This window comes from Anolis sagrei, chromosome 3 (assembly GCF_037176765.1).
Source record: "Anolis sagrei isolate rAnoSag1 chromosome 3, rAnoSag1.mat, whole genome shotgun sequence".
In the NCBI taxonomy this organism is placed as follows: Eukaryota; Metazoa; Chordata; class Lepidosauria; order Squamata; family Dactyloidae; genus Anolis; species Anolis sagrei.
The window spans coordinates 115267154-115292000 of NC_090023.1; the positions used below are offsets into that span (position 1 = coordinate 115267154).

Genomic DNA, 24847 nt, shown 5'->3' on the forward strand with positions numbered 1-24847 from the left:
AAAACACCTTTCAATAATACAGTGTGAATCAAGGTAAAAACAGATCAAAATACAATAAACACACTTTTAAAAGACTTTCAAACTCACAATCCCAGAATGGGTGCGGTTTGCACACTAGCTTTAATTGTGCAAAAGCACTCCTGGTCACTGCTGATACCTGGGCCTCCAGGTTCAGAGCTGAATCCAGGAGTACGTCCTGCGAACCTTCATTTTGGAGTGACTCCTTATTCTCAGATCTGTTTTACGACTGACCAGGGACACCTCTTCACACGATCTCTCCCAGTGGTTTCATTTAAATGCTCAACAGCATAGGAAACAAAATGGAACCCTGAGGGATGCCACAGGCCAGTGGCCAAGGAGTCGAACAAGATTCCCCAGACCACCTTCTGACAACATCCCTCTAGGAAGAAAAGGAGCCACTGAGGAACAGCACTTTCAAGCCCCGTCCTAGAAAGGCAACCTAGAAGGATACCACGATCGATGGTATCAAAACCCACTGAAAGGTCCAGGAGAACCACACTTCCTCTGTTCAGTTCTTTGCATAGGTCACCCACCAGGGAGACCACAGCTGTCTCTGGCCCATAGCCAGGCCTGAAACCAGACTAAATGGAACTGTTAATTGACACTACATTAAGTAACACTACATTGAGTAAAACGGGCAGATGATTTCTCGCTCCAACTAAAGACATTCTAACAGCGGTGATCCCAACAAAAATATGTACATCTCCATGGTGAATGCTGGCTATTTATGAAAACCCACTGGGTACCTTAGGTAAGTCACATACTCTATACCACAGGAAAACCTGTAATAGGATAACCTTAGGATTGCAATAAACCAGAAATTACATTCAGGCACACAACTACAACTACAACAACAACAACAACTACTACTACTAATACTCATCTCTACCAAATATTCACCAAGGAGTTATCAATAAGCAAGACGTCATCTTATCACATGAGTGCCAAATCCACTCAGCTTTTAGAAGAGCCAATTAACCAATGTCTACTGGATTCTTGACATGTTCAAATAATTCTAAAATATCAGCAAAACACAGGGACAGACTGTGGTATGACTAGAGGAAAGGCAACTCATTCCCAGATGAGAAGTCCATCTCGCCTACGTCACAAGCCAATGGTAGTGAAATATGCAGAACTATGATGGTTCTTATATCATCATCATCATCTTCTTCTTCTTCTTCTTTATTTATACTCCGCCTTTCTCCCTGTGGGGACTCAAGGCGGCTAACACTCCACACCAAACAAGTTGAAAAGGTACAATATAAAAGTTAAAGAACAATTAAATAGTGTGGTAGAAATGGAATTAAAATACAATAAATACATTAAAATGGCCTTTAAAACTCATATTACCCCCAAATGCCATCCAGCCTCTCCAAAGCCTGCCCCTTACCTTTCACCAAATGCCTGTAGACATAAAAAGGTCTTGACCAGCTTGCGGAAGGTCAGCAGGGATGGGGCCATCCTAGTTTCTCTTGGGAGGGAGTTCCACAGTCTGGGAGCAGCCACCGAAACGGCCCTCTCCTATTTTCCCATCAAATGTGCTTGGGAGGGACATGGTGGAACAGAGAGAAGGGCCTCCCCAGTAGATTGTAGATGTCTCCCAGGTTCATAGAAAGAGATTCGGTCCTTCAGAAACCTGGACTGGAACCATATAGGACTTTATAGGTCAAAACCAGAACTCTGGATTGTGCTCGGAAATGTGTTGGCAGCCAGTGGTGCTGTTTCAGAAGAGATGTTGTACGCTCCCTATAGCCAGTTAACAGTCTGACTGCTGCTCTTTGGACCAACTGAAGTTTTTGAGCACTTTTCAAAGGCAGTCCCATGTACAGCGCATTACAGTAGTCCAAGCGGGATGAAAGCAAGGCATGTACCACCATGGCCAGATCTGACTTCTCCAGGAACAGGAACAGTTGGTGCACTAGTTTTAACTGTGCAAAAGCACTCCTGGTCACTGCAGATACCTGGGCCTCCAGGTTCAGAACCAAATCCAGGGGTATTCCCAAACAACGAACCTGCGTTTTCAGGTGGAGTGTAACCCCATCTAACATAGGCTGACTCCCTATTTTCAGATCTGTGTTATGACTTAATCTTATCTGGATTAAGCTTCAATTTGTTTGCTCTCATCCTTCCAATACAGCTGCTAGGCACCTGCTTCCTTGGACTTAGACGGAAAGGAGTGATAGAGATAGGTGTCATCTGCATATAGATGGCACCGCACTCCAAAACTCCAGATGACCTCTTCCAGGAGTTTCATGTATATGTTGAACAGCATGGGGGACAACACAGAACCCCAGGCGACCACATAGGCCAGTAGCCAAGAAGTCCCCCAGCACTACCTTCTGAGAATGTCCCTCCACGAAGGACCGGAGACACTGAAGAACAGTACCTCCAAGCCCCATCTCAGAAAGGTGACTTAGAAGAATATCATGGTTGATGGTATCAAAAGCCGCTGAAAGGTTAAGGAGAATCAACAGGGACACATTCCCTCTTTCCAGTATTTCTTCTTATGCTTGATACTTTAATTTGTAATAATGTTTTCCATCGCTTTTGTATTAAGAGCACTTGGCTGGATACATCTCTGGCTGGATCTACATTGCCCTATATCCCAGGATGTGATCCCAGATTGGGTTATATGAGTCTACACTGCCAGATAATCTGAGATAAGTAGATAATCTGGGATCAGATCCTGGAATATATGGCAGTAGATCCAGTCTCAGGCCCCATCTACACTGCAATATAAAATTCAGATTATCTGCTTTGAACTGGATTTTATGGCATTTTAGATCCAGCCTCAGCGCCTGCTTCTAGAATTTATAATTCCCTCCCAAGGGTGGTCGATCTACCAGCTCTTTGCTGTCTTTTTGGCAGCAGGCAGAGACATTATCATTTACATAAGCCTCCAGACTTCGCTGACCAAGATGGAATTATGTGCAGTTGGGGCTACTGTATTTAGGTATGTCCGTTTTAGCTATTTCAGTTTTTTATGTTTTAAAAGTCGTGTTTTAGTTTAAACGTATGGCTTAATGCCATTCATCTATTTGATATATTACCTTAAACTGCTTTAAACCACCCCTGAGTTACAAAAATCTGACTTGCAAATGACTCATAGTTAAGAACAGGGGTGAGACAATAGGAAGTGAGAGAAATCTCCCTTTTGGAAGGGAAATTCACTCCTGAAAGAGTTATCATGGGGAAAAGGTGCCTCCTCTGAAGCGTTGTGACATCAAGTCATTTTTTTTCAAAATCCAGTTATCACAGAAAGTGAGGTGAAATCTTCTAAACAGGGGAACAGACAGCAAAGCAAATGTTACAGGTGTGTTAACTCTTCCTTATACTATCCAAAGCAAAAAAAATCTGTATCTGGCATGCAAATACTTGTTTACTATAGGTTTTAATATTATTAGCAACGAGCTATTCAAAAACCTTTATTGTGTCTCTGGTTATTTGCTTGCATTTGTGGGGTGGCACAGGTTTGTGACTCGTTTTTCCTAGGTCTGGATTCTCTTAGAATTATGTACATAGTATATTGCTGCATAGTTAATCTTGTCTAACTTCTGGAATTATTTATTGGATGGGATTCCAACATGTAAAAGCAATTCTAAAATCCATATTGTGGAATCAGCTTTGATTAGGTCAACCAAAGACAATACATTTTCTTGTGTGTGTGTGTGTTTTGTTTTTTTTGTTTTTTTGGAAACACACAGGGGTTTTCATCAGACAGATTTTTTTAACATAGAGATAAAGGGAAGAAGGAAAACAATAATGTAATAGTCACAGATCATGGTTTGGTTTTTTTTGCTTGCTTTGATAGTCTGCAAATATTTCTTTTTTGCCATCTCAAACAACATAAAAACTGTGTAACTCAAATATCATTCTTCTTCTTCCTTACCCTCCTGTATGCTTACTTTTTAATGTTTTAATCTGACAAAGAAGTGGCAGAATGGAATGGTATAATACTCTAAATAAGCAAACCAACATAGCTACCCCTGCAGGTAATACCAGGAATCTCTAAGTAGTGCTTCGAAAGACTCCTGCCTGAAAACCTGGAAGACCATTTCTTACAGTTTATGGCAGAGCTTTCCAAACATTTCATGTTAGTGTCACAGTTTATTGACATGCATTATTTTGCGACACAGTCATTATGTTTTACTATTAAATTGGAAGTTAAACCAACCCCTCACAAAAGATACATAAATTGTGATAACAAAATTTATAGGACACACAACATATCTCATGAAAACCTCACCTCTGAGGATGCCTGCCATAGATGTGGGCAAAATGTCAGGAGAGAATGCTTCTGGAACATGGCCATATAGCCCAAAAAAACTCACAGCAACCCAACCTTTCATTTATATATTTAAAAACATATGACTTATTGCTTACTTCACATAGACTCAGAGGTTTCTCATTACATTTACGTGACACACCTACAAATTGCAGTTGACACACTGACATGTCACAACACAGAGTTTGGAAGGCTCTGGTGACAATACTGGGAAAGAAGGACCAATTTACGCACAAGGCTGTTTCCTACGTTCTGCCACATTTTCAGAGCTCGCCAAAAACTGCTGATGATATAAAATTACAAACTCCTGCTTGCATAATATGTCTCTTTGATGAAATGCTCTGTATTGTTCATTGAAAACATCAACAAGCTTTAAGCCAAATGCAACTTAACTAAGTAAACTATTAGACTTTTCTAAGTTTCATTGAGACTGCTGCAAAAATAATCAATGGATTATTGCTCAGTAATCATTCTGGTTCTCAGACTAACATTTTAATCATTTTCTTCTGATAGCGTGTTTCTGGGCGCATTAGTCCGAATAAATGGCTAAAATATCTCAGATCATATATGTCTAATTGCAGTCAAGACTAGCTCTTGTCTGCATGTACATTTCAATTTACCTCTGGGGATAATGTTTGTTAATTGTATTTCTTTTATACACTGGAGGGGGAAAAAGCTACTTACTCGAAAAGGGGCTAAGTGTTCTCTTCTTTCCCTTTGTTCACACAAGAAGCTAAAGTCACTTCAAGAGGTACTTAATCCCATCATCCATGGTTATAATTGCCTTACAGCACTCAGTCAAAAAGAACCTGAAGTAAATGAATCTATATTGTGCAATTAAAAGGAAGTCAGGTAGTTATTTGCCCGAGGCACGTTCCTGGTCCAAATACATAAAATGGCACAGTGGGGTTCTTAAATACTGTAGTGTTTTAAATTTGGTCAACTACAATATGGCACAGATCAAAAGGAGGAATATGCAAAGAAAAAAAAGGGGGGAGGCCCTCTTCCCTAGTGTGTATTGTAAAGCAAAAGAAAAGGGGAAGGACTTCTAAATGTTTGAAGTGACAAGAACCTACAATGGTCCATATGAAAGGGAAATGAAAATATCAAGAGTTAAAGAAGAAAGGTGATGTTTTAAAGCAAACCTCAATTCCTTGCAATTGTCCCCCAAAAACCAAAACACACTCAATAAAATAGTTGAATAATCCGTAATGTTTTCATTCAGGACATCCAGTTGTTCAAGATATACTTTGCTATTGCAAAAGCAGTTAGGAGTAATTCGGTATTGTGGTAGCTTGTGACTTTAAACTTACTTCAAATATTGACCCCCAAAGGGATCTATTTGATTTATTCTCACTAGTTTAAATGGTAAATGAGGTGTCAATTAATGAAGGAACCAGTTTGTCATCAAGAAAAGCCATGGAAGCTGATTTACCAACGCTTCCTATTTTTGTTGACTCAGAAGACTGGGTGACTTGGAAGGCACTGAACAGACTGCGCTCTGGCACCACAAGATGCAGAGCTAACCTTAAGAAACGGGACTACAAAGTGGAGTCCATGACAGTGCAGAGAAGAGCAAACCACAAACCACTTACTACAATGTGGTCCGAGCCCTGCTACATGCACAATGAAAGACCTTCTTACAGCGGCACCAGGGGCACTCAGTGGCCAGCTTCCGGTCAAAGGCAATTTAGTATAATGACAAGTTTTTAAACTTTGTGGATTTTTGACACATTATAACTGTATTCTCAATTTGCTTCTGACATGATAAATACAAATAACTGAACCAGAAATTAAAACATTCAAGCAACTCATTACATGTACAGTTTATATGTGGACATACACCTTCCTTAACATTTTTCAAAAACTGACAAAAAGTCTCCTTTTTGGTCAGCTTATTACATTAGTAGAAGCTGGCATCTGAACATTTATAAATGAGAGTTCTTTGAAAAATTTAAAGAACAAGATAATTTATAAAAATGGTTAAATTCATGCTGGCCTCAAGATGAGGGATTATTTATATTACATTCTGCTAAAAAAGAAAAGTTCTATTAAAGTAAATGAGCACATATATCAGGCTGGTCTAAAACGTATGCCCATGGCAGGCAAAGGACAAAATAGTGCCACCTTCTATTGAGGAAAATGCAGCCCCTGGCCCATTTGCACCCACAAATCTCATTTTTGTGGTTCTCCAAAGCTTCCTGGAAACCCCTCTCCCTCAGTTCCATTGTTTCTCCATCTTTTCTTTTAAAAATACCAGGCTGATTCTGATCTCTCTCTCTCTGGCTTTAAAATATTACCTAACATACAAGAAGAATGCTTGCCCAAGTGGCAACTTATTCTGGATTCATCTACAGAACCCTTTGACTTACCCATGGCCATTTCCAGACCAAAACTGCAACTTGCTGGCTACTTCTGGTGCACAGCAAAGCACTGATCAGGGTAAAAATCCACACCCACCACCCATACACACACACACAGCTGCACAACTCTGCTGTATTGTTTGTGCAGAGGCCAACCAGAATCATCATTAAATCTTTTTTTCTCCATTGGAATGAGATTATTTCTTCTAGCACACTGGAGGTAACAAACAAGGATAAGACTGGCCATATGTAACACACAGTTCTATCATACAGGACAGGAGAATTCAATGGGGTTTTCCAAGGAAGTAGTCACTGGTGTGCTACAGCAGAGCTTACCAAACATTTGGTGTTGGTGACACACTTTTTAGACATTCATCATTTTGCGACACAGTAATTCAGTCGTATTAAGAAAACCAGAGGTTTAACTAATCCCTTATAACCCATACAGACACATATATAAATTGTGATGAATGAGAACACAACAAATATTTCATTATTATTTAAAATATATGATTTTATGGTGATAACATACATTTCCAGTATATTTATCATTTCTGCTTATGTTCATGCAACACACCTACTCACTGCAGCCAACACACTAAGAGCCTCATTACAAAAGCCTGGTGAAACATCCCCCTTCACCTGGCATCACGGCAAAAGGAGAGGGGCAGTGGGGTGATTCTGTCGTCCCATGTGTAGCTCTCTTTTGGTGATGCTTTCCCCATCACACAGGGGAAGCACTGCCCTCCCGGAGAAGACTTGTGCTGGTTCCATTGGAAGTCTTCCATTTTGTGGGAAATGCGTCCAGCAACGCTTTCACCCCAGTTGGGGGCGGGATCTTCGTGGAAGTCACACAATGTTGTGTGATGGCTGGCATGGGGCTCTGTCCATTAGATGGGGTAGAAGTGTTAGAGAACACTAAATTACCCCTTTCTGATGAGGTCCTAACTTGTCATGGCACACCATTTGGAAAGCTCTTCTCTTCAACATCTGCAGCTGGAAACATTTGCTTTGTTCATCCTAAAAGGAGGGCAAATTCTCACCAATTTGAAATCACAGTGCAATATACACTAAGGAAAATAGTCCATTTGAAATTCCCTAGATCGGTTTCCCCCAAAGTAGACCTCTCCAGATGAAGTTGGCTTCATCTTCCATCATTCTGGCTGGAAATGACAACAATTGTTGTCTGATGCAACCATAGAAACCAACTGGAAGTCCTTCCAAAAAGCAGGTAATCTGTAGAAGGCAATGTGATTTTTTTTCAAGAAAGCCATCACCAATGATGACAACGGTTGTGTGTTAAAAGAATAAACTAGAGTATATCACACTATCAATCAGTTGCCTGTTGGGAAACCAAAGTGGCCCATGGAAGGAGTGGGGAAAGAGGCCTCCAAATGACCCTCTGTGGTCAGCTGCCCAAAGAGGGATGTTATTTAATGTTGGAGTGAGACTTATATAGACTGTGCATTACGAATCAATGATTAACCTTGGTTATTGTTTTTTTTAAAATATGCATAACAACACCAGGGAGCACTACCACTGGGGAAAAAAAACAATTACAAAACCCAAAGGCTTTATCTTAAATCACTGACAACTTTTGTGACACTTTTACAACCTTCTTAACGCATTTTACCTTCCTCCATGCTCTCTACAGAATCCAATGCCAAGAAAGTCTACTTTAGAATTACATTCTTCAAATGTTTTTCTTTTCAATGCTGCAAAATATCAATTGAAAATAAAAACCATGAGAAAAAGGGAGATCATTTCAAGGAAGGATAGGTAAAACCCAAATAGGAGTGGATGAAGGCCTACTATTATAGTCCTTAGCCATTAAATGAGAAACTGCAATTTTAGCTGAAATAGTTCACTGAGGTCATTCCACCCACCAGTGTTAACCCCCATGACCTTTTCATTAATCCATCAAGTAAATTATCTCAATGGTACTAACTCTCTGCTTTGCAAATATCATGGACCATTCCATGCATAGTAAGAATCTTTTTTCCTCTTCAGAAAACTGAAGAGGAATTGAGACAATCCAATACAAATTGAAGCCAAACTGGGAAAGTTGCATCTAAAAATCGAGTAGTCCTGGTTACCCATCTGAAGGAGGTAGTTAACATTAATGTTATGAAAGTACTGATTGGGCATCCCTAATCTGGAATTCCAAAATCTGAAAGACCTAAAGTCCAAAATTGTACAAAATTGCCTTCAGACTATATGTATAAGGTTTATATGAAACATAAACAAATTCTGTGTTAAGACTTGGGTCCTAAGTACAAGATATTTCACTATGTATATGCAAGTGAAAAAAATCCAAAATACAGAACATTTCTGGTCCAAAGCATTTTAGATAAAGGATACTCAACCTGTAGTATTTTAAGACATGAAAGTAATATTAGTTTCTTTCTTTTTTTGCACATAAAGGAGACAAAAAAATTGAGAACTATTCAAAATAGCTTAAAAATAGAAGTTTAAAGGTGTGGATGACTCTACTAACTGGTTGTTTTTGTATTGAAAAATAACCCTGGTTTCTGTGCTCACAAACATCCCTCTGCCCATAATGATGATACACTGGAATAGACAGATTCAGACTTACATACATTTTTGTGATCATTCTGGATAAGGATTAAGGACATCTTGGTCTATTTAAACAAATTAGTTAAATGAATTTGCAAATACTTCTGTTTAGCCATGCTGTAAAAATGATAGAAGAGTGTTTTAAATTTTTTTTAAAAAAAATAGGGAGTGCCTTTACAAATCTTAAATGTTTTTTTTCCCAATTCCACTTATTTTATAAGATGAACAAATGTCATGTGCATTAAAACACTTCATATTTGCATCATTCTTGTACAAGGCAGAAGTCTGATGGCCTTTGTTTTTGGTGCTGAGCTCATGGTTATGGAATTCTCTTCCAAGTGGGCCCTTCCTTATTGGCCTTTAGGAAAGCATTAGAAACATACCTCAGGTTGCTGTTCTTACCTAAATTCTGTGACCCTAAAAATTTTACTGAATTAAATGGTATTTTAAAGTCTTGAGGCACCTCTGGTTTTAATTAATGTTATGCCACACATACTGTTATTTTTATACTTTTGATTCATTGGCATGACTATATCCTATTTTTTATGATAATGTAATACTTATTTTAATTTATTTCCTAAGACTAATTGTATTTTAATATTTGTGCAGAAATAATCTTAAATAGGGCATTTGACCTAAAAGAAATCCTAAAAATATTTTACATATCAGAAAAAATTAATAACCCCACTGAGTTAATAAATGAATTTCAAACAAAATATCTAATTCAATTCAACCCAAAATCCAGAATTTCGGGGAGCTGATATAATTTGCTTTAGCATGTCTTCATGTAAATAGAAAAGTTACATCACTATCTAAAGAGTCACCTTCCTCAAGTATAATGCCTTCCAAATGTTTGCTCTACTAGTTCCATTGGTCATGCTGTATAAGGACGATGAAACATGTAGTCCTAAGATTTGGAAAAGTTGCCATGAAATCTCTTTCTCTTTTAATCTTCTCATATTTTATACACACGAAAATGCACGACAATGCTCTACATTCTTTTTTGAATATCATTAATCTCCTATACCAAATCTAATTCCGAAGGATATAACGCCATCTCAGATCTTAAGGCTGAGAGGAGACATCATGGCCATGTATAAATAAGTGAGGGGAAGTCATGGGGAGGGTGGAGCAAGCTGGTTTTCTGCTACCCTGGAGACTAGGACGTGAAACAAGGGCTTCAAATTGAAGGAAAGGAGATTCCACCTGAATATTAGGAAGAACTTCCTCACTGTGAGAGCTGTTCAGCAGTGGAACTCTCAGGCTTCTTCCTTGGAGGCTTTTAAGCAGAGGTTGGATGGCCATCTGGTGGGGGTACTTTGAATGTGATTTTCCTGCTTCTTGGGGGTTGGACTGGATGGCCCACGAGGTCTCTTCCAACTCTATGATTCTATGATCTGGAGCTAGCCACTGAAATACTACAAAACCTAACATTAAAATGGGACATTAAAATGCCAAGGATGCTAGTCTATGAGTTACATTGGTTCTTCCCAATATTGATTCCTGGATAATTCTAGATTACAACTACTATTACACCTGGCAGTCAGACATAATGACTGAGGATGATAAGGTCTGGACTTCCACAACAACCAAGGAACTCCACAATAGCCAAGGACCAATGGTTCGCACCACATAGGCAGAATGTTAGTCAAAGTGCCATATATACCTCTAAATTAGGGTCTAGCAAAGTGCCAATGTCAGGGGAAAACCTTTACCTTTTTTAGCAAAGTGCATTGGATCCAGGCTGAATTCACCTAGCATAAGTGTTAGGGCCTAAATATCCTAAACACACCAGACCACATCTTCTTAGAAGCTAAACAGTGTTGGTCCTGGCTAGTACTTGGATTGCAGACAGCCAACTAATAACAGGTTCTGTTGCCTATATTTCAGAGGCAGGAAGTGGCAACACCACTTCTGAGTACATCTTGCTTAAGAAATTCTTATAAAAATTAATGACACTATCATAAATGAACAGGTCGCTTAAAGACACACACATATATTATAAGAATTCACAGTTCTGCTTCCAACCTACTTTCATCCAAATTTTGAAAAATGTAATATTAGCTTGAATACCTGATACGGACATCTGTCTGTGGCCACAGTCTGGGAGAGTATGTTTCCAATAACCATACAGAAGGAAGACATTGGATGCCACTTTCATGTTATTTTGTGGGTTTCCAGTCAACCGACTGAAAAAAAATATTCTTGGAATACTACACTATTCAGGCATTAGTGTGATTAAGTAAAATCCAGAAAATTATATTGCTCTATTGAGTTAATAGAAATAGTTCCTAAAGAATATCTTAAAACGTGGAAATTACTTAAATCCATTTAATAATCCTCCATGTCTAAAAACTACCATAAAAAATCATAAACCCACAGATATTTAATAAAATATCATTTTATCTGTAGTACAATGCGTCTTATCTACAGTGCAACAATATTTTAACAATGTCCCTGAGGCTGAAACATTCTCAATTAGAAATCAAGAAAGAACCTTCCTCCTTTCTTGGTGTCCCAAGAGTCAGCCTCTTATTGCAATTACTTTCCAAGCCTTTTAATTATACAAATGAAAAGTCATATGCTAGTCATATTAACTAGAAAAGAATTATGTGCTATCCCATGAGTTTACTACAGATTTCACACTTCACTGACTCTTAACAGAAATCTTTTAATAATCATTACAGACATAATAATCAAGGTACAGCATTAGGTTCCGGAATTGTGCCCCAAAAGAACTGTGGGAAGACGTTATCATTTCATAAAAGTACCAAAGTGGCTTCATACTGTGAAATATGTGCAGTGCATGTAACGCCTAAATGACAAAGTAGCACAACGCTAAATCATGTGCTGTTCTAATGACCTGCTTACAAGAAAAGCAAAACTCAAGCTTGGGTATCAGAGTCTTCAGAATATAGCTAATGCAATTGTGGATTGTAATCCATTTCCAAATAGCTGTGCACAATTTCCTAAATTGTCCTTACAACAATCTGATGGGACAGGGCACTAGTATTATCCCCATTTAGCCAATGAGGCTAAGAAAATAAAGTCTTCCAAGTTCCTCTAGAACATGGCCATATAGCCCCAAAAAACCCTACAACAACCCTTCCAAGTTCAGTTTCTCAGACACTAAAGTAAATCACAAACCTGAAATGGAGCCTAAGAAACTTACGTTTTTGCAGGTTTAGTAAAAGCCTAGACTTGTGTTTGGTATTGAAAACTTGGACGAACAAAACCAAATCTGGTGTGCAATCATTCCACTTTGGAAACTTTTGGCCGGCCACAGTTCCTAACCATCAGCCATACTGAGTGGGGATGACTGAACTTGGAGGCCAGAACATCTGGAAGGGCAAAGCTTCCTGATCTCTTTTCTACAGCAATAAAGGGAAATAAAAGTTGAGTTTTATTTAAAATCTCAATTAGCAATTTAAAAGTTCCACCTCCTTCTTTTAGTCCAAGAAATATGCACACTGATAAAGTAAATACATATTTTTATTCACAAGATGCTATTTTTCAAACTAAAACTAAGCAGCCGCAAAAACCAACTCACTCCTGGCAGCTATTTTTGTGTGCCGGGTTACCAAGTACATCTGCCCCTATTATGCACCCAGTGGGAGTTTCTTATCAGTCTTTCACAGGTGCCATTAACTTATGTGGCCATGATTGCTACGATCCACATTCATTTGGGTGACAGTGCAACACAATGAAACCAATTGAAACTTGCCCTAAATGTTAAGAACCAAAGTTGTGCTCTGCCCAGCAGGTCCTGGCTTCCTGGATCTTTTCTCCTCTTATTTTTAAATAAGAGGAGAGGAGATGTTTAAATTACAACATCAGCATCTTCCTGCACCATATCTGCGCCGTTCCTTTTTCTTTTTTCTTTCCTCAAAAACAGATCTACAAAGCCAACTGTCTCTTCTTCTAGGTGTTTCACAGAGATTGAGAGTGATGGGGAAGGCGACAGGCATATTGCACAGAAGGCATGCTGAATTTGCCCATGAAAAGTATTTTAAAAGGTAATCCAACCTCTTCACATAACAGCAATATTTAAAGCATTTGCTGCTATCATTCTAATTTGGGGGTGGATGCCAAACAAGGAGAAAAGGGCCCTAGGATGGAGAGAGGCTAGAATAGGCTGTAGTGTGAATTATCATATTATGCTATATAAGTTGCCTATGTCTCACTACCAAACTTCTCTCTAAATCTCAAACATTTATTGGCAATAATTCCCATAGCTTCTGACACATTTACTCCTAGTTTACTTCCAGGATCCCAAAGAAATATGGCATGAATGCACAAGGATGTTTCAAGATATATTTCTCAAGCACTAGGACAGACTTTTTGGCACTGAGTGCATAATAGGGGCAGTTGCCAAATTGGTTTTCTACTTTAGAGAGGAAGGGGAACATAAAGAGTCAAAAACGTGACTGAGATACCTAAGGTTCTTGGCTCTCTTTTAAGCAGCCTTACAGTGTGCCCCAAATGTGCAAGGATAGACATTTCTGCATTTTACCCACTGCCCCTGTTTCTTCACTCGCATTTCCAATGTACCCCTCCACATCCTCTCTGGCAAGTACCTGCATGGTTTAGACTCCTGCAGAGAGTTCTTACCCCCTTCCTTCCCAAACACACATTCTGCCTGTGGGTAGAGTTGCCAAACCATCTAATTGGCCAGGTTTCACCCGCTTTCTAGACATGCCACCCAGGGCTTGCTTGGAAGTTCATCTGGCCTTGATTACAAACTTTAATTTGCAAGAAAGACTCTATTCCAAACATTTCATGTTGGTGACACACCATTTTAATACATGCATCATTCTGCTACACAGTATTTCAGTTTTACAAGCAATTCCATATAAGAGATAATGTAACGTACATACATTTTAATAACAAAATGTATGGATCGCAACATAGCTCATGAAAATATTTAATTTATACTTTAAAATATATATTATTTATTTCATATTTCTGATGTTCAAAGGTTTCTTGTTCATGTGATACACCTACACACTGCAGTTGACACACTAACATGTTGCAGCACATAGTTTGGAAAGCTCTGCTCTATTGTTTTTGCAGAAGTAGGCTTTCAGGGCAAATTATATAGTCATTTGTCTGTCTGTTTTGAAGGAAACAAACCCTTTTTCTGAATGTGTTTAGTTTATGTGCTTGGAGTAAATTTAACCCATGAGTGAAGTCTCTCACTGATGATTCACTCTTCTCACAATTCCAATTTTCAGTTGTATGGATCAATATATCGTGTCATCTAAAAACTGTATTTTGAGGAAAGGTCTAGCTGAAGTCTGTTTTCAAGAGCTCCAAGTAAAGATTGCACACAATCACAGTGCTGTCAGTAGTTCCCAACCTTTGGTCCTCCAGGTGTTCTGGACTTCAGCTCCCACAATTCCTAACAGCTGGTAAACTGATTGGGATTTCTGGGAGTTGAAGTCCAAAACAACCAAAGGTTGGGAACTACTCTTTTAAAATGCTGAAGGAAAGATGTAACAAGGCAGTGTAAAGGTTATTCAGTGAGTACTTCTTATCTGTGGGCTCTCGATCTATGGTTCAACGAACTATGGGTTGAAAATAATAATTAAAAGATTCAAACAATATGTTTTACAACACTCCCCTGCTGAAAGTGAAGAAGCTGCAAAGTTGGGGGGGGGGGGGGAATGAAAAAGAGTGTGAAGTATTATTTGTCAAGGTTGGGAGGGGAGGCTATGACATACATGAGGGAGAGAGAAAAAGGAAGACTGTGAAGTGGTTGTTGGAGAGCTGGGTCTAAGTTACAAGCCCACAAGGACAAAGAAACAAAACTGAAAAAAGTTGTAGATCGCGCTTGATAATATTTATCTAAATTATGAAAACACTTATTCCATGTCTAGTGAGAGCTGGTGGGGCCAATTAGAAACAGTTTTGATAGTGAGTTACTACCTGGACCTTTCTTTAGAACAGAAACTACGTGATTGTGTGATTAAATTAGGATTTGTAGTAAGGCAACAATATTATTGTCTCTCTATATGACATGTTGTTTCATGAATTACAAACAGTAGAACTCCTTAGGCATTGGATGTAGGCAGGGGCAGCTTCTGGAGTGAATCAAGTATCACAAAATTCAGGGCCCCCAAGTATGCTTTGTACACATATCCCAACACCACAACATGACCAGCCAAAAACCATTAAGTATGCAGTAGGGCACTGTATAGCTCTTTAGTGACCTGGATGTTGTGTTTTACCAATGAATACAAAAGTAAATAAAATGAATAGGTAGAAAAGCATGATAGAAGCCCTGGCACGGACTGTGAAATAATTTTGGAAATATAGTAAATGCACTTTCAGAAGTAAACAAGAAATATTTCTTTCATGATTTCTGAGTCTAGATGTAAGGGATGGGAATGTGGCATGTTGTGAGTGGGGTCATACTATACATTTCTGCTTGGTCCCCTTGAAGTTATGATGGACTCCTAGCCATTCAGAAGATTTAGAAACCACTGACCAACAATTAGCTTCCATGGAAACAAATCACCCAAACATCCCAGGTTATTAAGCATTCGGAATGTACAAAGTAGGCAGCTATGGGGCTGGGGCAGAAAGGGAAAATGCAAGTCACAATAATACAAAGAGTGCAATAACATGTATTTATCAATTATTTCTATATTGCATCACCAGGGCAAGGTCTGTCTAAAGCAGTGGGTGAAATTATTTCCAAGAAAAAACTGTGTAAAAGTGGAAGAAGGAACATCCCTCATCTGCTAACATCTTCCAGATAATGCATGAACAGTATCTACACATGATGCATGTCCAAGATCCTTATGGACAAATCAAGAATATACTGAGCTGACTGAATTCTGGATTAGACTTGCACCAAATGGTGGAGACAAATCATGGACCAAATTGTATGCCATTTGTATCACTTCCATTCCACACCAAGCATGGTAAGGTGAGGAAGCAAGTGTATGCTGGCAAGTCTTTACACTGTACTACACATTAATGGCAAAGCATATGGAAGAGAAAGATGATAAACAGGATAGATAAGAGAGAATTCTTTATGCAGAAAAAAAAGGGGAAGATTAAAGCAATAAAAAGGACTCATGAAGAAAACTAGATAAAATGCAGAGAAAAAAACTGGTTATAGGAATCTAACCATGTACAATGACGAATGTTTGATGCTATCAAAGCTGAAGAGAGTGAGAGAGCATAAATGGTTCTGAAAGTTAGTACAATTAATTATGGGAGTGTTGAGCCTGAGAGTCTGTGTATGATATGTTAGACAAGACTGAAATGATGCAAAGGATAAAAGCAAGACATCAGGCTAAAAGATGTTGGGGTGCTGACTGATACTGTTGATATAAAAATTACAAATTCTGATTACAAATGCGGCTTTTACAGAATTATAGATTAGATAAAAGCTTTCCAAGTATTTCATATTGGTGACACGCTTCTTAGGAGACACCCCCTTCCTCAAAACAGCCCAACATGGTCTGAACATAAGCACTGGTCAAGGAATCATGATAGACTGTATTGGAGAGGAGCTGAAAACCAAGCAAGAAGGGGCAAGGAATGACAGTATACAGTTCAACGCATGTAATACTGCAATGTTTTGTCAATACTTGTTGATGTTGTCATACAGTGTGGAAGAACATGTGGGTCAAGAATAGGGCTCTACAGTCACCACCGTCAAGACACTACACTTGGAAGGCCGTCATACTCAGACAACGAGGGATCACCTAAGTAAGTTAACTTTTTAGTGCTGTCATACAGTGTACTAGATGGAAAAGAAGTCATGTACTGTCTTTTGTACCTAAGTAGAACTACAGCTGAAAGTTATCCTCGCAAAACACAGCCACCATCTCCAGTTTCAGCATGTAGTAAAATATATTCTATGTTTTAATGGAAGTATCCAAAGTGCTGAATCTTATTCCTAAAGTAAGTCCGGCAGCCAACATCAGAGCTGCCTTGTACCACCCCACACTTCCAGCACTAAAGCCATAAGAAGAATCACCCATGAGCTTAGACTCAAAGGTCAACATTTGCAGACAGGTAATACTTTTATTATTTATCCCAAAACATTAAGCAAACTTATGAGATTCTAAAAAAAAATTGAACAAAAAAGAGGCTAAGGTTGGGGGAAGTTGACAATGTTAAAGCCATTATGTCTGAATTTGGCTGCCATCTTTAGATGGAATATGAGTAGGGAGAGCAGACCTAAATAGACTAGGTCCTACTGCATAGCAAAATTTTGAAAACTGCACCTGAGACTATTGGGATTACTACAGAGAAACACTGAACAGTTGATTCTCTATTTTGAAAATGCAAATCCAGATGACTGAAGACAAGTCTCCACCTGTACACAAAACAAACAGTTGCTATTTATTCTTAGATGCCATTCTGAAAATCGACAACCTTTTTGCTGGTGGTTGTATTAGCTCTTCTTAGCAGTGGTTTTTATCTAAGGATCTGTACAGTTTTAAAGCATTTATTTTTGAAGTTATCACTGCAACAACTTATTTGTCTGCCGTGACACTACTATCAGTAACCGCAAGCTCTTGACCAGCTTCCTTAAACGGATTACCAAACTCTGTAAAAAAATCCCTCAGACCTTTTTGCATGAATTGAAGTTGGAATGGTTTGTATTATTTATGGCAACGAGAGACGTATTTTCTCTCTTACTGATTTTCTGTCACTATCTAACTCCTCAGTTACTTGGCATACCTCTGGACTGCCAACCACCCACAGCATCTCAATGCTGAAGGATTCTGTCAGAGACACTGCTCCACCTTTACCTTTGATTATGGCATTTTTTTGTTCACATGCTGGGACTCAGCTTACTACTGAGAAGAGGCAATTCACTTTATGAACAGCAAACTGACTAGAGTTGGATATAGCCTGTTTGGTTAGCAATTTGGGGTTGATTTCTTCCATGTTCTTTAGATGTAATGGTAACCAGCATGCATGGTCATGAAGATCAATGGCAGGAAAGGGAATTATGTTCTTTGGAGTGTCAAGGCAATGTAGCTTTTAATTACCTTCTCTGAACAAAAAGGATGGCAAGCCCCAAAGAGACTTCAAAGTGTAGTCATGCTATCGTGTGTTTGAAGTTCTGCTTTGACCATATGTAATGTCCATGGCAACACAAATAATTACTACTGAGATTTTGACATAGGGTATTCAATGACCAGTCTACTGCTGTAAGTTTATCCTGTCCACTATCTTCAAGATGAGTGATTCCCAAACTTTACTCCTTCGGATGTCTTGGATTTTTAGAATTCCTCTAGACCATGCTAATAGCTGAAGTCCAAAACAGCAGGTGGATGACATATGTCTGGCAGCCACTGTTCTAGATAACAGTGAAAATTAACTCACCTCCCGTTTTGAGAACTTTGACCTTAATGCAGTTCCACAATATTTTATCATATCCATTATCACACATTAAAAAGAAAAATGGAAATTATTTATTTTTACAGCAGTTATATTGTGCTATTCTGCTGGCAGTAAAAATACAGATACAAATATAAACACATAACCTAGACATCAAAGCATTAGTATAACCATGCTAATTATACAATATTTTGTTTAAAAATATTAAAACATTATTAATGTACATGCATTGATTTCTAGATCTCAAATACAGAAAATTGGCATCTCATACACATTCTTCAGTATATAATAGCTCAAATGGAAGCTCCTTCTTTGGAAGCTTTTAAACAGAGGGTGGATGGCCAACTGCCAAGTATACTTTTATTGTGCTTTTCCTGCATGGCAGGGGGTTGGACTAGATGGCCCATGTGGTCTCATCCAACTCTATTATTCTATGATTCTATATGAAAAGGTGGAAATATGTGCCTGCAGTTTTTAAATCCCAGTATTTCCCAAGATAGTGTCTAAATAACCTGAAGAACATGTGTCGAACTCAAGGCCTATGGGCCAAATTAAACACTCTACATCATATTATGTGACGCTCTAGAAGCTGGACCACAACCCCTGTATTCCTCATCATTAGATAGCATGACCAGAGCTGATGGGAGTTGTAATACAGTAAGATCTAGAAGGCTGCAGGTTATTCTGTTAGTCAGGATAATAAGGCTTGACATTAGAGACAAGGCTTGAGAATATTATGTCTTACTTTAAAATGTCCTTTAACCTTGCTACAACCTCAGAGTTACAAGTGCTGTTGGGTTGTAATTCCCATTATCCCCAGTCCACATGGCAAATAATCAAAAGTGAAGGAAATCAGTAACATCTAGGGACCCAAACTGGTCAAAAACTAAAGAGCAACAACCACTATATAAAAATAATATATATAGTTGGCCAACTGTATCAACAGATTCTCAGTCTATGGATTCAACAGCCCTTTGAAGGCAACCTTTATGATGGATGTGGCCCTAGGTCAAAATGAATTGTACATCCTTGAACTAAAGGCACCAGATTTCATCTGATTTTGGAAGTCAAGCAGGGTCAGCCCTAATTAGTACTTGGATGGAAAACCGGCCTCTACGAAATATTAGATTCTGTAGGTGATATTACAGAGGAATGTACTGCCAAAATCACCTCTGAGTATTCCTTGCTGAAGAAAATTGACAGGTAGCTTGAAGGGAGATGCACACATTTCCCATGATGACTTTACATATGAAATTGGCTGCAAAGCTATCACCTATTATCCCTCAAAAACTGCCCTTGTTATTATTTGCAGAATTACCATCTATTACTACAAAAATTGTGTATTTAATGTAATGTAACACAGAAAGTCATATGTTTTTGAAATAAAGGAGGCTGTCAAAGAAATAGCTGTAAAAATTTCAAATATTTCTAGCTTCAGTATAAGAAATCAAAGCTAGCGTGAGTGTGTCACTTACTCTCAATATCATATATGCACCATAACAATGTTGTTTGTAAATTTAAAAGACCTGATACATCAGAGCATTCTAGATGTATCAAGCACCATTGCTGATCAATTACTAGTAATAATGAAGATTACTAGAACAATGTCTTGCAGACAACAAATGAAACAACAGAAACATGATACTGGTTACTCAGCTCCTGCAAAGTTACTTAACAGACATTCCTGTATATGTCTGTTCAAAAATAGATGTCATTGGGTTCAATGGGAGTTAACCCTATCCAGATGCATATGGACTATGGAGACTTTCCTGGAAGTAATATGTTCAGCTTCAGAGTTGAAAGATTACTGCTGAGTGGACAGATATGACTGACCTATTCGATATGTTTTTTCTTCACAAATAATTTTCACTACACACAGTTCAGCACAACTGTTTTCTTTGACAATAATACCATTTTCCACCATAAATAATCTTTAAGCCAAGGAAACTGATTATCTGCACTTATCCATGACTAATTGTATATCAGCTCATTTCTTTCATAATTTAACACCAAATAGACTTAAGTCCAAAGTTGTGCGCAGGCCAATTTCTTCTATGAGGCCTGTACCTCTATTCAGACAAAGAACTGTGGCTTAAAAAAACTAAGTTTCTCAAAACTCAGAAATGCACACATGTATATCATGTATATGATGTTGTCACTTACTTTGCTCCCAAAAAGTAGCATGCTCTAGCAACATTATATGAATAGTTTGTTGAAGAAGAAAAAAACATCTGTATCTATCAAGTGATATATTTGCATAGACTATGTAAATTCAATTATCAGCTATGAATTCAGGTATGTGGTAGTAACCACTACACACTGCAACAGAAAATAGGTAGTGTGCATGATCAATTGATAGAACTACGAAATATTTACATGTATGGAAGCAAAGGTAACACTTAAAAGGACAGCGAGGGAAAGATATTTTGAGTTACTCTACTCTAGAGAACCATTTCAACAATACTGTGCTTTGGGTAGAGACCAGAAAATGGTACAATTAAAAAGAGGAACAGATGGCTGAGCAAAACAAAAAATAGATAACAAAAAAACTCTCAAGGAAGTCAAGCTAGGGATTGCTGAATAGAAAAGAGAATTGCATAAATAGAAGAACCTGTATTTCTTGTATTAAGCCTCATATTTTGAGAACTCTGGCAATGACAGGTAAATAGTGCATAAATATGGCAGCGATTTAACAGCATACCAGGCATTTCTTCAGCACAGGTTGCAATCTACACACACTTACTTCAGATTATAGTCCACTAAATTTAGTTGGGTTTACCTCAGAGTTAACATGTTTACGATTGTGCAATAAGGTTCTTGCTCAAAATTAGACAAAGCAAAATGGACAAGACACCATCCTTTCCATATACATAGATACAGCTTCTTTGTATAAGAAGCCCTGAATCTGATGTTATTTCTGCATATGAATTATATGTTCAAAATTACTGAAGTAGGAGAAATAAGAGTAAAACTATAGCCGTTTTATGAACTTTAACTTTAGCAAGTCTAGTTGACTTCCATAGAAAAATCCCTTTGAAAAGCAATTGTCTTGATTTCAAACACTCAGTATATGGTGATGGTAAGACTCCAACTCATTATATGATGCTGGCAATGATGAAGACGGTGGTGTTATTTAATTAATTAACAAGAAAGAGAAATCTAGATCTAATGAAGTTATATCAGCATGAGCACCAGCCACCATCTTGGTGAGTAGTCAACAATGTTGGCAACTGAATATGGATGCTAGATTCAAATCCTTATTTGGCCATTGAACTAACTTGGCAGGTGTTTGGTAAGTCAACATCTCTCAGTCTAACATATCTCCTAAATTCAGGAAAAGATTTTAGCATATGAAATCCTGTATTAAGCAGGATACCCCCAAGTATATACCACGATACTACGAGAGGAAGATCCAGGTATAGATGTGATAGTATTACTTCAGCCAGCCCAAATACTATTCCAATATGATGAATATTGAATCCAACTTCTATTCATTCTACATTCCATAGCAGCTGTTCTGTTGCTCAAGATCAAGCCAATTGGCACTGGAGTGTAGACAATATTGCACTTTAATTAGAAAGTGCAAATTTTTAAATAGTCTCCTACCTGAGGGCCACAGATGGCATAGAGAGTATACTCTACAGGAGCAATCAGGTGAAATGATAGTCTGCAATGCAGGAAAAGTTTAAGATATTCTAGATTAGAGTATTATGCTCTTCATACTATTGGGCACAGATTCAGCTTCTCTTGCAGTCTAAAACAAATCTAAAGCTCCATGAATTTATATTTGTTGTATCCAAATTCTGATCTTCCTGCAATTCTTCATTTTTTTCTCTCCAAACTCACTTATGGAAGCTGGATTTTTTTTAATACTAGTAGGTGAATATTACTCTCATGGTTGAACAGCTCAATCAGTTCTTCTTTACACATTGAATACAACACATTGTCTGTAATACCACACTATGATGTTCTGTATTTCACTTTCCAGGGTTATGTTTATCTTTGTTTATTTTTCTTTTTGTGATGAATGCACTATGACACAGAACAGGTGAGACTATCAGAATTCTGTTTGAATTGTTAACAAAAACTGTTGTTTTTGAAAGAAGTGTGTGTATATCTTGATCACAGTCACAAATCACAACCCAATTCCACAGAGTAGAAAGATACCCTCAGAGAACAGACTTTCTATTTTGTCTAAATCTGAAGGGGGGGGGGGGGGTGGGGAGTAAAGGAAATCCTTAATAGTTGTCACCAAAGTCATTGACTTTTTAAAACAGTAATTGTAGGGCATTGTTCTTAGATATATTGATTAATCCCCTCCTTAGCTGGAGTCACCCCTTGTTTTTACTGGGCTCACTACCATATGGTTCCCAGGCCTTTCCCTAGAAATCTGCATTCACAATTTGGTCCCTAGCCCCACTTTAATCTACACAATTCTAACCTGTTGTGATTTGTACTCTCCTTGGCCTATCCTGTTAAGAGTTGGCTCTTGCCTTCACCCCTTAGATCTGGGAGCAGTGAATTTAGATTCTCATTACTAACTTCTTATTCCTCCTTTCTGACTGGAAGCACAAGCCCTGCTATTTGAATATTCTATTAATCTTCCCAGTTTACTTTGTCCCTAGGCCTTGATTCTTCTAGTTTTCAATTTAAACTGGCCATCATTGGCCAACCCAAATTCTAATAAAATATTTGGTAGATGGCCTCCTTTTGACACACTCCTTGTACTTTTATTTCAAGCAAAAGCTTGAGTTTTAAAAGAAGTTAAAAACCAAGTACCCCCACCCCAAACATGACATTATTGCAAGCCATTTATTCCCAGTGTTGTGAGTTTTTATGAAAAGGGAATTGCGGGTGCCTCATTTAGTAGGAAAAAAAAGGAATTCTGAGCATGTATCCTACGTTTCCAACAACTATTTAAAGAATCCCTTTTAGCTTTTCTTTTCTTTTCGGTACAAAAGTTGCACACGCATGCGCAGCATTTGGATTAATGCAATAGACCATTACAGATCTAAGAGTCGTTACGGTATATCAAGGGAGCACACTGAAAACTAAGACAGATTTATACAATGACCACAGTGGCACCCTGGGAGTCGTTACGGTCTATCAGGTCAAAAATCCACTTTTTAAAAAGCACCTAAATATGTGTATAATCAATAGCCCTCAGGTCTCCAGAGAATCTAGCAGACACATTTTCAAAACAAAAATAGAAAGTTGGTGGGAGGAGGGTGGGCGCAAGGAGAAAAAAGTTAGGTGCATTATCAACAGTTTAAACACCAAACAGTGCTTTTGTGACTGAGCAACATGCATAGTTAAACAAGCAGAAAATCTGTAGCTTTCTTATACCCCTGACCCCTTCCACTTTTACAATTTTAGATTCTGCAAATACATTTTTGCTATCTTGAAAATGAAAACAAAACAAAGTTATTTCAAAAGAGAATATTATGCGCATATCAAAATAAAATGAATATTCTAGCAAGAAAATCCCACCCTTGCATTTTCTTTCTTAATATAACAATTAAGAGAAGCTCAACTTTTCTTCTTTTGCGGCATTGCCTCACAAAGCAGTCACTCCTCAAACAGAAAGAGAAAATCTAACTAAATGGCCAAGTGCAATGTTCCAAAGGAAATCCACCATTAATCATTTTTCTACTTACTGTTTATTTGGGGGCTTTCCCTTTTTAAAAAGGCAGTGTTTGTTCCGATGGCCAACCTGCAAAAGAACCCCTCTTTCCCTCCGTATGACCCAAGATAACAGTAATGTTGAAAGAATGGCTTCACTTGTCAGAGATTATCCAAGGGTTGTCCCCAGCCTACACTTCTCTTTAGTAAAGCCGAAAAGGCCTAATAAATGCGGACACTCAGCGTGATACAGCAAGAACTTTAAGCTCCCAACACTGACTAAGAAGAAAGTCTCCCAAATTTACCAAAATTATCTGCAACACAATGGAGAAGAGAAGGAATTAATCAAAGTCTCTCTCTTACGGCAATGCTTGATTGAACTATCCCAATCCCTTTTCAAATGGGATAACCAAGTGGCAAGTGACCTCAGTGACACATCTCAGAGAGGTACACAAGTACCACTTGTTCAATTTTTTCCCTTTTATGACCTCATTAGGAAGGATTTTGAAGATTGTTTCAGAATATTAGAACAAAGTGTTTCAGTGCCACCTCTCTTGAATGGTCACATCTTTTGACTTCTTGGTTGGTGTTGGTGTTGCAAAATTGG

At 38.2% G+C, this 24847-nt stretch overlaps 1 protein-coding gene across 5 annotated transcripts in view; it reads right to left on the reverse strand.

Annotated features, from left to right (window-relative positions):
- The window catches only part of CLYBL (citramalyl-CoA lyase), a 229877-nt gene that overhangs the window by 89859 nt on the left and 115171 nt on the right, over positions 1-24847 (reverse strand). The window lies entirely within an intron of this gene.